General features: G+C 39.7%; 1 protein-coding gene across 1 annotated transcript in view; it reads left to right on the top strand.

Annotated features, from left to right (window-relative positions):
• The window catches only part of RPS6KA5 (ribosomal protein S6 kinase A5), a 261,593-nt gene that overhangs the window by 46,930 nt on the left and 198,208 nt on the right, over window positions 1-16,455 (top strand). The window lies entirely within an intron of this gene.

Here is a 16,455-nt window from a genome sequence, read left to right as displayed (position 1 = left end):
AAGTGAGCAACTTTTCTGTGCAAACTTGATACCTTAGTAAATGAGAGTAGTGGGCAAAGGCAGAAAATTGGGGGTGATGTGTAATATTTTCCATAGAAATCAAATCTGGACTTTGGAGATGGCATTTTGATGAGGTTTCCCTTCTTCTAGGATCTCTCTAGAGATGAGTAGATGGTAATGAAATCTTACCTACATGTAAGAAAGTAAAAATTTACCTGTTAATTCTGGGCAACTACAGAAACTAAATGTTTTCTTTAAAGTGATTAGGGAACTTTGTAAATATTTGTGCAAGACCTGGAATTCCTCAAAATGGCTGAAGAGTGGTACAGATAACATATATACTTCTCAAGGTTTGAAGGGATTGGTTTAGTGTCTCCCTGCAGCTATTATCTTTTTGTTTTTTTTTGGAGGGGGGGGAAGGCAGGGCAGTTGGAGTTGTGACTTGCCCAAGGTCACACACCTGGTAAATGTTAAGTGTCTGAGGTCAGATTTGAATTAAAGTCCTCCTGACTCCAGGGCTGGTGCCCTATGCACTGTGCCACCTAGCTGCCCCTCCTGCAACTACTTTAACAGAGATTGAGTTCAGATGCCACTAAATATGCTTTCCCCAGACCACCAAGCTGGCTTGGTGACAAAGCCACAGGTCCTTTTTCAAGAAACTGTGAGTATTGACAGTACCAACTTAATCTTGGCGGGGGAGATTTCCCTAATTAATATTTGAGATGAGGAAGGTCATGGGGAACAATGGAATATTTTGTTCCTGTTCCTTGAGTAGCTGTGAATAGTTATAGTATACTATTTTGTCTCCCTTTTCTTCTTTCTCCAAAATCTAAATTTCTTTGTTGATGGGAGACATGGATTGGCAGAGAGAACATGATTCATGTTGAGAGAAGTAGAGAATGAGAAACAAGACTATCCTATGTTCTTTTTCCCCTCAAGATGTACTGAGCTTTGCATTTAAATTTGGTGTACATTAAACAGAAGTTGTTATTGAATTGTTTATCTGTGGTAATGCAATTGGCAGACTCTCTCACACAGCCCTGGAAGATAGAAAATTTGGAGGAAACAGGGATAAAGTGAGCCTAGCCTTCTAGATATTTTCCTTCAACAAGTCTGGACAGGGAGGCTAGAATAGAGAGGTATGAATAAGGAGATAATCCAGTTAGGTTCATTCAGAACCAGTTGAAGACCCCAAAGAGTAGGCATTAGTACTTTAAAGTCAGTTTGTAAGTAATTCTCTAGTGGAATGCCTGGGGCACATTTTCTTGGTCTTATACTGTTTAACATTCTTATGAATTACTTAAATAAAGGTATAGATAGCATGGTTATCAAATCAGTCGATGATATAAAGCCAAAAAGGACAGTTAAGACATTGAATCATGTTAAGAATTAAAGAATATTGGGTCAGTTAAGTAAAGTGAAATTTAATGAAGAAAAATGTAAAATCTTGCATGTGTTCAAAAAATCAATTTCAGAAGTGTAAGTTGGGAGAACTGTAGTTCACTTGAGAAAGATCTCAAGCTTAAGAATATAAGTCAATAGCAAAGGTAGTGTCATCTTTGGCTTGGGTAAGAGAAGCATAGGGTCTAGGAACAGAGAGGAGACAATTCTACTGTATTCTGCCCTGATCAGATCATATTAGCAATATTGTTTTCAATTCTGGGCGCCTTAGTTTAGGAAGGACTTTGAGTGTCCACAAGAAGTCAACCATAGTCTAGAACCTTGAGATCATGCCATAAAGAGGATTTGTTGAAGCAACTAGAGATATGTATAACCTGGAAAGAAGTAAAATGGTGGGGAGCACAGAAAGGAGAACTTGGGATATGACAAATGTTTGAAAGTTTGTTGTATGGAAGAGGGAATGCACTTGTTTACCTTGACTTTACAGGCAGGCTAGGATTTGTACTTGATTTGGGGAACAACTTTTGAACAGTCGGACCTACCAAGGATAGACTAGGTTGTCGCAGGAAGTGTTTTTTTTTCTCACTAGAAGAACAATGGCTGGAATACTGTTTTAGGTATAGTGCAATGTGAAGGTGACAGTAGATTTTTCAGGTGAAAAATCGAAGCCAGTGCCTTAGGAAAAACAAATGCTTTGCTATATTTTTCCCACATCAAGCTCAACTTTTGACTTTTTAATGTATGCTATTTAAAATTATATATGTGTATATATGTATATATGTGTATATGCATACAACACTTATGAAGCTGAAAATTTTGCCTTGCCAATAATGACTTTAAAAAAATTAAACCCCCCTTTTTTTTCTTGGTCTGGACCTGTGATTTCATTGGTCTAGAGATTTATTGGGAAACACCCTCCACTGGTACAGATCAACTATAACATATATTGTAAAACATAGTGTACTTTGTAAGAGACTTGCCCATTGTCATACAGCTATTATGTGTCACAGATCAGACTTGAATACAGGTCTTCCTAATTCCAAGGTTGACCCTCTGTCCACTCTCTGTCCACTATGCAATAGTATCTCTTCTCTATAATTTAACTTCAGAATCTAACCTAACTTGTACTGTTATAGATGTCTTGATTTACATATTAGGCTTAATGTCACTGATTATCCATTGGACATATTGAACTGTATTTCCATAGGCATGTCACATTCAACATTTCCCCAAACCCATCCATCTTCCAAAACTCCATATTGTTGTCAAGGACCTCACCATCCTTCCAGTGACCCTAGGTTTGCAACTTTTGGTGTCATTCTTAACTCCTCATTCTCACTCACCCTAAATATCCTATCAGTTGCCAAATCTTGTTTCTATTTTCACAATATATCCTACAAACTTCTCCAAGTATGGTTACCTCCCTAAATTCAGGCCTTTATCACTTTTTACTTAGATTGTCTCATTAAGTACTTAATGGATCTCTCTTCTAGTCTGTCCTCACCCCAATTAGTCTTCTACACAATGGAATCTTCTGCATACTTTGGCACACATTGCCAAAATGACTTTCCTAGACTCTGGGTTTGACTGTCACTACCTTACTCAATAAACTCTAGTGACTCCTCATTACCTCTAAGATCCAAATACAAATTCTGCTGTTTGATATTTAGAGCTCTGGCCTCCTGGCTCCATCCTACCTATTCAGCTTTATTACACATGAATCTCCTCCATGAAATCCAAGGTTCAGCCATACTAATAACTTAGTTACTATAGTTGTTATTGTTATCTTCTGTGTAAAACTTTTCCTGCTCCCCTCAGCTATTACTGTCTTATCTCTAAGGTTGCCTTGTACCTGATATGTGTGTCTTTTCTGTATACTTATTTGTGTGCATACTTTAGAATGGACAATTTCACTTTTGTTTTTGTATTTCCATCATCTGGCACAGTGCTTGATACATACCGTGTTTCCCTGATAATAAGACACTGTCTTATTAATTTTTTTGGACAGAAAAACACCAGAGGGCTTTTTTCAGGGGAGGGCTTATTTTAATGAACATTGACAGCAATTTTAATAAACAGGTAAATGTGAACAAAAAAATGTACCTTTATTCAATAAGCAAATCACTGGGGAAGAACAGGATGACGCGCTCACTGCTACAGCTCTGATTGGATGCAGCTCGGAGCGCGGCATGCGTTTCACCCGGGGGAGAGGGGGGACGGTGCATACAGAGGGTACCGTAATGTAGCGTGTAGCGCAGGGGATCACCTTAACTACAGTAGCAATCTCAATAGGGCTTATTTTTGGGGGAGGGCTTATTTTAGAGGAATCTTACACAGCAAGGGGAGGGCTTATTTTCGGGATAGGTCTTATCGGGGAAACACGGTAGTAGGTGCTTAATAAATGCTTATTGATTTATTTTTAAAATGCTATATATAGAACCTTCCACGAAGTTCTACTCCGATGCCTCGTTGTATTGTGGAAGTTATCATGAGTTCTTGAATGATATGCCAGCATATTACAAGTATTGGCAAGTTCTACCACATCACTAAGACTTCAAGTATAGCCTTTCCTTCTGAGGACTAGGTTAGTTAAGTACAGGGAAATTTATTATCACATCATTTCAATCAAAGCAACTTTCAAAACAAAACCAAAAAGTGCAAAATGCCCTTCAGTTTGTGGTGATTCTCTTCTGTTTCTTCAATGACGATGGCAGAGTGTTAGAGGGGGGGGGTCAGAGTGCTAAGAATCACATAATTCTGTGACAACAAACTTTAATTTAGCAGCTAAGATCCTTCAGTTAATAGACTTACTAGTACAAGAACTGAAATGTATCAATCTTGATGTTATAATTATAAACAAAATAAGAGGACTGACAGAAGTTCTAGCTAAATGGAGGCTCCTCAGAGAGGCCAAAAAAAAATGTTACTATTGTGTATCAAAAGGAAGCAAGAAACATAATTTCTTAGGCTATTTAGTCATCTTATATTGCAATGGATATAGTATTTGCAAAAATATTGCAGTGAAAATGGTTGCTACGATATGCACTAATACTATGACAGATTAAAAAGTAAAGAAATTCCTTTAAAAGTAAAGAAAAATAAGACCCTCCAAATTAAAACAACATATTTACTGATACTCAGAAACTTCAATGCAAATGTAGAAATAGACAAGGATGGAAAAAAATGTTGGAAAACTATCAGAAATGCGGTGAAGATGACAGTTGAAGGAAGCATTTTTGCATACCTAACCTAGCACACCTCTTCTACAATGACCTAGAAAATGCACTGGTCTGAATTCTGATCAAGAAAGTCAAGAAAAATCACAGAAATTCATTCTTCCCAACCTGGGCATCTTAGTGGAGTAACTACTCCAGCAAGCAGGACAGGGTAGGAATTACCCAGTGCTAGGTGCCATCTTACAACTTTGTCATCCATTACCCAGATCTGCACTACAGATCCAGGAAAGTAAGGTATTGTTGTGAGCATGAGCTCTGACTTAATACTTGATATATATATCAAGGAACAAGCTCCAGACCCTCATCCCCAGGACAGAGCAGTTGGTACTCAATTCTAAACTTTAGCCCAGTGCATAAACCTGCAGTGTAAGAATAACCAGGGTAATAAACATATTTCAAAGAAAAACTGGATCACTTTGAATCTGCAGAACCTGCTAATGGGATAACAGTACCTAAGTTCAGTAGCAGTCTACTGAAAATCTACCACATACAATCCAAATTTGGGTCAGGAACTTGCAGAGCACAGACCAGAAAGGCAGTGAACAGACCCTTTCCCCAGATCATACTACTTTGGAATCATTGAAAACTTGCATGCTCTCAGCTTGGCCTGTGAAAACAGCAGAAAGATATGAAAAGACAGAAGATCAGGAAACATTCCCTCTAGAAATATGGAGAGCCTAGCACTAACAAAGTCCAAAGTCAAGGAGGAAGAGTGGGGAAAATAATTTCACATAAATGAGGTGCTCAAGGAAGCGTTTATGTAACTGCAGTAGAGAAGGAAGTATTTATGTAACTGCAATAGATAGTGGAAGACACTTGAACTTTACTCTCATCTGAACTGGTTAAAAATACACAGACACACATGATTTGGTACAGAAAATTCATCTAACCCAACAGGGAAGTAGAACAGAAAAGGGGAATGGGAAAGGAAGCAGGGAAGAAGTAGGGTAGATTAATGCAGGAAGTGATCAAAAGGCAAACAGATTTTTGAGAAGCAGATAAGGTAAGAGAGAGAGAAGAGAAGAGAATGAAGGGAAATACACTTTTATCAGTCATAACTATGAATGTGAATGGGATTAACTCACCCATAAAATAAGAGGATAGCAGAATGTATTAGAAGCCAGAATCCAGTAATATGTTGTTTAGAAAAACACACTTGAAACCAAAAGATAGGCACAGAGTTAAAACAAGGGATTGTTGTAGAATCATATGCTTTTTCTGTAGTAAAAAAAAAAAAAGGCAGGGGTAGCAGTCATGATCTCAGACAAAGAAAAAGCAAAAATAGACTTAATTAAGAGAGATAATCATGGAAACTATTTTATGCCATGAGATACCATAGACAAATAATTATTATCAACACTGAACAAATATACATCAAATATCATATCATCTAATTCTCAAAGAAAAAAGTTAAGTGAGTTATAGGAAGAAATAGAGAGTAAAATTATAATAGCGGGAGACTTCTCTTTACCCCTCTTAGACCTAGATGAATCTAACCATAAAATAAGAAGTTAAGGAGATTAATAGAATTTAGAATCATAATTATCAAATATGAAAGACCTCTGAAAAATATTGAATTGAAATAGGGGTATACTTAGGGGGGGAGGGTTGGAACCAAGACGGCATAGTAAAAGCAGGAACTTGCTCGAGCTCTTCTCCCCAAATACCTGTAAAAAATGGCTCTAAACATAATTTTAGAGCTTCAGAACCCACAAAATGACAGAGTGAATCCCATCTCCAGCTGAAGGCAGCCTGGCAGGCCAATAGGAAGGATCTATTGCACTGGACTGGGAGCAAAGCCCTGTCCTACATGGCCTGCACTGGCACAGACCTACCCCAAGCAGGTCTCAGGGGACTGAATCACTGGCAGCTGTGGTAGTTTCCAGAATTCTCAACCCACAAATGCCAAAGACAAGGTAGAAGGTCAGTGGGGAAACTCTGTTGGACCTGAGTGAGAGAAGAGTGTGGTCAGGCTGCCGCCCCAGGGCAGCAGTGGAGGTGGCAACAGCAGTGGTGGCAGCAGCAATAGCTGCTTCTGGAGCTCCGGGCCCACAGATTGGTGGGGAGACCAAGCGACTGATCTGAGGGCAATTGAAGGGATCTCTTTGCTGGTGCTGAGGCAGGATTCTCTTGCTTTTCCTGGGTTGGATCTGGATGACAGTCGTGGGTAGTGGTCCTGGGGTGAGGAGGAGCACTCATGTGGCAGAGCTAGTGGCAGCTGTGGAGAGAGAGTCCTATTAACAGTTCTAAGGGAGAAAAGAGTGCTTGTTGTCACTCACAGACCAGACCACAGGCCAATCTTCTCCTTTGATCATATCACCTTAGAAGAACTGAAAATTTACAGGTGCCTAGAAGTAGCTCTGGCAGAAGCTGCCCAAAACCCCAGAAATTTAGGACAAAGCACTCTCCACTCTGGAAGCAGAGTCCTACCTTGCCAAAGAGATCAAAAGTCAAGTAATTGACTGAGAAAATGAGCAGATGTAAGGAAATAAATCAGACTGTAGAATCTTTCTTTGGTGACAAAGAATATCAAAACATAGAACCAGAAGAAGACAACAAAGTCAAAACTCCTACATCAAAATCCTCCAAGAAAAATATGAATTGGTGTCAAGCCATGGAGGAGCTCAAGCAGCATTTTGAAAATCAAGTAAGAGAAATAGAGGAAAATTTGGCAAGAGAAATGAGAGATGCAAGAAAATAATGAAAATGAGATGGTAACGAGGGAAAAGAAATCATAAGGAACTTATCAAAGTTGAACTATTAAAATTCCTACATGGAAAAACGATAATTGTAGCTTATGAAACTTTTCTCAGTATGAGAAGAGTTGAAGAGAATAGAAATGTATATGTGTGTATGTATATACATATATATATATATATGTCTGGGTGTATGAATACATATATGAATGTATATATGTGTACAAGTATGCATAGATGGCACAGGACCATCTAGTAGTAGGAAGGGATGATACTTAAAAGGTGAAGTTAAGAGGTGAGAGAGGAATATAATGAGAGGAGATGGGGAGAGACAGAATGGGGTAAACTATCTCATATAGAAGAGGCAAGGGAAAATGGTTACAATGGAAGGGAAGAACAGGAAGGCAAAAGGGAATGGGTCAACCTTATTCTCATTGAATTTGGCTCGGGGAGGGAATGACATACACACTAAATAGGTTATCTCACCCTACAAGAGAGTAGGGAGGAAGGGTATGAGAGCAGGGATGATGGAAGGGAGGGCAGCCTGGGGCAAGGAGGGAGGCTGGAAGCACCCACTTTTCTTTCATTTTTCAAATGCTTTATTAACTTTTGATTTACATCATTCATTTCCACCAGATTTTGAGTTACAAAATTTTTCCCTGTTTTTCCCCTACCCACCACCCCAAAATAGCAGTCCCACAGGATATCCACTCCTCCAATCTGTTCTCTCCCATATCTTCTCCCATACCCCCTTAGACTTTTCCAGTAGGGCATGGTGGATCTCTATGACCCAGTGCCTGCATGTCTTATTTCCCAATTACATGTAAAATAGTGTTAATAATAGTATATATATATATAATTTTAAACATTTGATTTTAAAACTTTGAATTCCAGAATCATTCCCTTCCTCCCTTGTCACCCACCTTTACTGGGAAGATAAGCAGTTCAGTATAGGTTGTACGTGTGTAGCTAATGCAAAACATTAACATAGTAGATATATTGTAAAAGACTGACTATAGTTCCCTCCCTCCTATCCCACCTCCCACTTGTTCTATTCTCTACTTTGATCCCGATCCTTTTCAAAAGTGAGTGCTTCCAACTTCCCTCCCCCCCAGCCTGCTCTCCCTTCCATCATTCCCCCTCTCATTCCCTTCCCCTTACTCTCCTGTAGGGTGAGATACCCTATTTAGTGTGTATGTCATTCCCTCCCTGAGCCAAATTCAATGAGAATAAGGTTGACCCATTCCCTTTTGCCTTCCTATTCTTCTTCTCCATTGTGACCATTTTCCCTTGCGTCTTCTGTATGAGATAGTTTATCCCATTCTGTCTCTCTCCATCTCTTCTCATTATATTCCTGTCTCATCTCTTAATTTCACCTTTTAAGTGTCATCCCTTCCTATTAAATTGGTCCTGTGCCCTCTATCTATGTATACCTGGATACATATATACACACATGCACATATGTATTCATACACCCATATACTGTCAGATATAGACATATATATTTCTATTCCCTTCAACTATTTTCATACTGAGAAAAGTTTCATCAGTTGTAATTATCGTTTTTCCATGTAGAAATGTTAATAGTTCAACTTTGATAAGTGGCTTGTGATTTCTTTTCCCTGTTTACCTTCTCAAGCTTCTCATACTTCTTGTATCTGAATGTCGAATTTTCTATTCAATTCCGGTTTTTTCATTAAGAGTTCTTGAAACTCCTCTGTTCAACTGATTGCCCATATTTTCCCCTGAAACATGATACTCAGTTTTGCTGGGTAGGTGATTCTTGGTTTTAATCCCAGCTTCTCTGCTCTCCGGAATATCATATTCCAGACCCTTCAATCCCTCACTGTAGAAGCTGCCAGATCTTGTGTTATCCTGATTGTGTTTCCACAATATTGAAATTGTTTCTTCCTGGCTGCTCATAATATTCTCTCCTTGATCTGGGAATTCTGGAACCTGGCTATAATATTCCTAGGAGTTTTCTTTTTGGAATCATTTTCAGGAGGTGATCAGTGGATTCTTTTAACCTATATTTTGCCTTCTGGTTCTAGAACATCAGCACAGTTTTCCTTGAGAATTTCTTGGATGATGATTTCTAGGTTCTTTCTTTGGTCATGGCTTTCAGGTAGTCCAATAATTTTAAATTGTCTCTCCTGGATCTATTTTACAGGTCATTGTTTTTTCCAATGAGATATTTCACATTGCCTTCTATTCTTTCATTTTTTTGAATTTGTTTAACATCATCTTGACTTCTCATAAAGTTACTAGCTTCCCTTTCCTCCATTCTAAGTCTCAGGGAATGATTCTCCTCATTGAGCTTTTGAGATTCTTTTTCCATCTGGCAAATTAGGCTTTTGAAGGCATTCTTCTCCTCATTGGGTTTTTGAGCCTCTTTTTCCAATTGAGTTAGTCTGTTTTTTAAGGTGTGATTTTCCTTAGTCAAGCTGTTGATTCTAATTTCGTAATTTTCTTGCATCGTTCTCATTTCTCTACCCAATTTTTCCTCCACTTCTCTTATCTGCTTCTTAAGGTCATCTATGGCCTGTAATGAGCTTGTATTTTCCTTTCTGTCTTCCTCCTGTTCCATGCTTTCATCCTTTTTGTCCCCAAAATAGGAGTCTAATGTTGGATTCTTCTGTTTGCTTCCATTGCCTGGGCATGTCTCCCCTCAGCCACTTGACCCTTGGGCTTTTTGCCACAATAGAACTCTGCTACCAGATAGGAGAGCTTCATACCAAACACTAGGGTTTTCTCAGCTGTAGGAGGTATTAGTTGGGTGCCCTCTCTGAAGCCTCCACAAGCTCTGGAAAGCTGGTTGCACAACCCAGGACCTCCATCCTAGACCGCAATCCAGGTCCAAGTAGGTTAAAGCAAGAGCGATTACCCCTCACACTGGTTGCTTGGTCCCTCTACACTCTGCAGGCCAGGAGCTGAAGCTTCTATGTGGCACCAGCTGAGCCAAGTTTTCTCAGTGACTTTTGGGGGCAAAAACTGAGGCACTCCAAACTACTGGTCCCAAAGTCCACAGTGCACTGGACTTTGTCCTTTGCATCTATGTGTTGATAAATCTGGAAATGGCCACAGCTGCTGGTGATCTGAAGTTCCTCCAGCTGGTTAGTGGTTAAGCCTGCCCTGGGGCTAAAACCCTAGGCTCCCAGAGTGCTGTGTTGGCAGATTCCTGCTGGGCTGTCCCCAGGGGGAGGTTAGCTCCTCTCTGTCAAATTGTGGGTTCTGCAGCTCCAAAGTTTGTTCAGAGTCCCCTTTTACATGGATTGTGGAAGGTGGAAGCCGGAGCCCCTTGGAGGTCCTGCTTCTACTCTGCCATCTTGACTCTGCCCCAGAAGCACCCACTTTTGAAAAGGAACGCGATCAAAGTAGAGAATAGAACAAGTGGGAGGTGGGGTAGGGGGGGGGGAATATAGTCAGCCTTTTACAATATATCTATTATTTTAATATTTTGCATTAGCTACACATGTACAGCCAATATTGAACTGCTTATCTTCCTAGTAAGGGTGGGTGACAAGAGAGGAAGGGACTGAATCTGGAATTCAAATTTTTAAAATCAAATGTTTAAATATATATATATACACGTACACACACACACACACACACTTTTTTCAATACCATTTTACATGTAATTGGGAAATTAGATATACAGGAACCTGGGTCATAGAGATCCACCATGCCCTACTGGAAAAGTCTAAGGGGGTTTGGGAGAAGATATGGGAGAGAGCAGATTGGAGGAGTGAATATCTGGTGGGACTGCTATTTTGGGGTTGTGGGTAGGGGAAAAACGGGGAGAAAATTTGTAACTCAAAATCTGGCTGAAATGAATGATGTAAATCAAGTTAATAAAGCATTTGAAAAATAAAAAAAAAGATTCAATTTATTAGTTATACAATGGGGGAACTTGATAAGGGAAACTATGTAGTAGGTGTATTGGAAAGTTGCACACCCTGTATTACCCAGCTAATGGGGAGAAAGAGGAGGGGACTTTGTGTTGGGCATAGGTTTTTAAGACTTACTTTTGTTTTTCGAGGATGTGTCTATTCAAGGAGATAGCTATCACTGAAGTCCCATAATAAACTTATGTGTCTTTTATGTTTAAAAAAAAAACCTGTAAAATATCAAAAATAGAAATTCCCAGGGGCGGAGCCAAGATGGTGGATTAGAAACAGGGCTTCCGCACAACTCCAGCTTCCACCTTCCCCAATTCATGTAAAAGGGGCCTCTGAACAAACTTCGGAGCTACAGAACCCAAAAAATGACACAGAAAAGCTATCCTCCTGCTGAGGACAACCTCAAGCCCCCTCCCCCCCGGGCCATCAGGAATTGTCCAGCACAGCGCTCTGAGAGCTGAGTCTGGGCCCTAGTGAGCCCTAGTGAGTTTTAGCCCCACAGCGGGCCTGACCAGCCGCCAGCCTTAGGGACTCCAGACCACCAGCAGCTGTATCTGTTTCCAGAATTATCAACACACAGATACTAATGACAAAGTGAGAGGTCAGTGCGGTATGGAATTTGGGACCCAGTAGTTGGGAGTTTGTTGGCTTTTGCCCCTGGGGCAAGAAGCTATTGAGGACTGTGGGCGCAGCCCCTGTCACATGGCAGCTTCAGCTCTTGCCCTGCAGAGTGTAGAGGGACCAAGCAACCAGTGTGAGGGGTAATCGCTCTTGCTTTAACCTGCTTGGACCTGGATTGCGGTCTAGGGTGGAGGTCCTGGGTTGTGCAACCACCTTGCCAGAGCTTGTGGAGGCTTCAGAGAGGGCACCCAACTAATACCTCCTGCAGCTGAGAAAAAACCCCAGCGTTTGGTATGAAGCTCTCCTGTCTGGTAGCAGAGTCCTATTGTGGCAAAAAGCCCAAAAGTCAAGTAATTGAGTGGCAACATGCCCAGGCAAAGGAAGCAAAGCAAACAGAAGAATTCAACATTAGAATCCTATTTTGGGGACAAAAAGGACCAAAGCATGAAAAAGGAGTAAGACAGTGAAGTCAGAACTCCTGCACCAAAAGCTTCAAAGGAAAATACGAGCTGGTTACATGCCATAGAGGACCTTAAGAAGCAGATAAGAGAAGTGGAGGAAAAATTGGGAAGAGAAATGAGAACGATGCAAGAAAATTACGAAATGAGAGTCAACAGCCTGACTGAGGAAAATAGCAACTTAAAAAATAGGCTAACTCAAATGGCAAAAGAGGCTCAAAAAGCCAATGAGGAGTAGAATGCCTTAAAAAGCCGAATTAGCCAGATAGAAAAAAGAATCTCAGAATCTCACTGAGGAGAATCATTCCTTCAGAATTAGATTGGAGCAAATGGAAGGTAATGACTTTATGAGAAATCAAGATGCTGTTAAACAGATCCAAAGAAATGAAACAATAGAAGACAGTGTGAAATATCTCATTGGAAAAACCACTAACCTGAAAAATAGATGCAGGAGAGATAATTTAAAAATGATTGGACTACCTGAAAGCCATGATCAAAGAAAGAACTTAGAAATCATCCTCCAAGAAATTCTCAAGGAAAACTGCCCTGATGTTTTAGAACCAGAGGGCAAAATAGAGGTTGAAAGGATCTACCCATCACCTCCTGAAAAAGATCCCCAAAAGAAAACTCCTAGGAATATTATAGCCAGGTTCTGAAACTCCCAGGTCAAGGAGAGAATATTGCAAGCAGCCAGGAAGAAACAATTTGAATATTGTGGAAAGGAGCTGGGATTAAAACCAAGATTCACCTACCCAGCAAAACTGAGTATCATATTTCAAGGGAAAATATGGTCATTCAGTGGAATAAAGGACTTTCAAGCATTCTTGATGAAAAATACAGAGTTAAATAGAAAATTGGACATTCATATACAAGAAGCAAGAGAAGTGTAAGAAGGTAAACAGGGAAAAGAAATCATAAGGAACTTATCACAGTTGAACTATTTACATCCCTACATGGAAAAACGATAATTGTAACTTATGAAACTTTTTTCAGTATGGGAATAGTTGAAGGGAATAGAAATGAGTGTGTGTGTATATATGTATACATATATACATGTCTGTATAGGAGGGTATATGGGCATATGAATACATATGTGAGTGTGTGTATATATATGTGTATAGGTATGCATAGATAGAGGGTACAGGACCAATTTAGTAGGAAGTGATGATACATAAATGGTGAAATTAAGAGGTGAGAGAGGGGTATAATGAGAGGACATGGGGAGAGACAGAATAGGGTATCTCATATAGAAGAGGCAAGGGAAAATGGTCAACAGAGGGGAAGAACAGGAAGGTAAAAGAGAATGAATCAACATTATTCTTATTGAATTTAGCTTAGGGAAGGAATGAAATACACACTAAATAGGGCGTCTCACCCTACTGGAGTGTAGGGGGAAAGGGGATGAGAGGGGGGAGCATGGAAGGAAGAGCAGATGGCGGGGGGAGGGGAGTTAGAAGCAGCCACTTTTGAAAAGGGACAGGATCAAAGTAGAGAATAGAACAAGTGGGAGGTGGAACAGGAGGGAGGGAAATATAGTCAGTCTTTTACAATATATCCACCATGGAAATGTTTTGCGTAGCTACACATGTAAAACCTATATTGCATTGCTTATCTCCCCAGTAAGGGTGGGTAACAAGGGAGGAAGGGAGTGAATCTGGAATTCTAAGTTTTAAAATCAAATGTTTCAACATATATATATATATATATATATATAAACTGTTATTAATATTATTTTGCATGTAACTGGAAAATAAGACATGCAGGCACTGGGGCATAGAGATCCACCGTGCCATTCTGGAACGTGAAGGGGGTATGGGAGAAGATATGGGAGAGAGCAGATTGGAGGAGGGGATATCCATTGGGATCGCTATTTTCAGGTGGTGGGTGGGAGAAAAACTAGGAGAAAATTTGTGACTCAAAATCTTGTGGAAATGAATGACATAAACTAGAAGTTAATAAAGCATTTGATAAAAATAAAAGAGAAATTCTCAAGGAAAATTACCCAGATATTTTAGAGTGAGAGGGCAAAATATAAGTTGCAAGGATCTACCGATTACCTCCTAAAAAAGATCCCAAAACAAAACTCCTAGGAATATAGCCAATTTCTGGTGTTCCTAGATCAAAGAGAAAATATTCCAAGCAGCCAAGAAGAAACAATTTGAATATTGTGGAAACGCAATGAGGATAACACAGGATCTGGCAGCTTCTACATTGAAGGATTGAAGGGCTTGGAATATGATATTCCAGAGGTCAAAGGAGCTGGGATTAAAACCAAGAATCACCTACTCAGCAAAACTGAGTATCATGTTTCAGAGAAAAATATGTCATTCAATGGAATAGAGGACTTTCAAGCATTCTTGATGAAAAAAACAGAGTTGAATAGCAAATTGGGCATTCAGATACAAGAAGCAAGAGAAGGATGGGAAGCTATACAAGGAAAAGAAATCATAAGGAATTTACCAAAGTTGAACTATTTTCTTTCCTAAATGGAAAAGGAATAATTGTAACATGCAGTTTTTCTCAGTATGAGAATAGTTGAAGGGAATATAAATGTATATATGTATACATACATGTATATGTCTATGTATTCATATGTGAGTGTGTGTGTATGTGTGCACAGGTATACATAGATAGAGGGCACAGGACCAATTGAATAGGAAGGGATGATACTTAAAAAGTGAAATTGAAAGGTGAGAGAGGAATATAATGAGAGGAGATGGGGAGAGACAGAATGGGGTAAATTATCTCATATAGAAGAGGCAAGGGAAAACTGTTACAGTGGAGGGGAAGAACAGGAAGGCAAAAGGGAATGGGTCAACCTTACTCTCATTGAATTTGACTTAGGGAGGGAATGACATAAATAGGATATCTCACCCTACAGGAGAGTAGCAGGGAAGGAGATGATAGGGGGGGATGATGGAGGGGAGGCCAGGTTCAGGGGGAGGGAAGTTAGAAGCACAAACTTTTGAAAAGGGGCAGGGTCAAACTAGAGAATAGAACAAGTGGGGGGCAGGATAGGATGGAGGGAAATATAGTCAGTCTTTCACAATATATCTAATATGAAAATGTTTTGCGGAGCTGCACATGTACAATGTATATTGAATTCCCTATCTTCCCAGTAAGGGTGGGTGACGAGGGAGGAAGGTAAAGAATCTGGAATTCAAAGTTTTAAGATAAAATGTTTAAAATATTGTAATGGGAATGTAAATTTTAAAGATCTTCCCTGCCCCTAGACTAAAGTGCACCTGGAGCCTGGGGTGGGAGGCTTGTTTTTCAGTAGATACTTCTTGATTGGCCAGTGGGTCGAGGAGGTTGTTACATTCTCTGAGCCAGGAGAAGGCTATATAAGCCCTGATGTGTAGCTTTGTTTTGGAGCTCACTTTGAGAAGTGTTCTGTGATTTGATATGGATTCTGGGAAGCCGTTGTCTGGAGCCCCCCGGCTTTGAAAAACCCAGATGTTGAAACCCAGATGTTGATTGGGTATGGATGTAATGGCTGGACAGTTTGGAAAGCTGGCTACTTGATCTGTTTCTGTCTTGATAATTCTGCCTGTATACTTTGAAGTTCGGGGTGCTGACCTCTTTCCCCTGAACTAGGTAAACGATACATATTTGACTGATTAAAGTAAGCTTGTTAACCCGTTTTGAGTTGCTTTCCTTTATCAAAGCAGATCCAAGAACCTGTATTGGCAGCAAACCCTGAGGACGCTTGGGGTGCTTGCCGCTACACATATATATATTATTATTATCATTATTTTAACATGCAACTGGGAAATAAAATATGCAGGCACTGGGGCATAGAGATCCATCTTGCCCTACTGGAAAGTCGGAGGGAAATGGGGGAGGGGATATATAGTGGGATCACTGTTTTGGGGTGGTGGATAGGGGAGGGATGGGGAGAAAATTTGTAACTCAAAATCTTGTGGAAATGAATGATGTAAACTAAAAATAAACATAAAATTTAATTTAAAAAAAATCTAGGAATCCTAGTCCAGTGTCTTATTTATTTTTGTATTCACCCCTATGTCAAAATGACATTTTAAAAATATTTAAAAGACTTCAGATAAGTATAGTCAGTTTAATTTACTTTTAAAATGTTTTTATGTATTTATGTTACAATTAAAGATTTGATAGTTTGGTACTA

This window comes from Petaurus breviceps, unplaced genomic scaffold (assembly GCF_028583685.1).
Source record: "Petaurus breviceps papuanus isolate PSGF00001 unplaced genomic scaffold, PetGlider_PUasm1.0 177, whole genome shotgun sequence".
NCBI lineage: Eukaryota > Metazoa > Chordata > Mammalia > Diprotodontia > Petauridae > Petaurus > Petaurus breviceps.
This window is presented reverse-complemented; position numbering and strand designations above follow the sequence as displayed.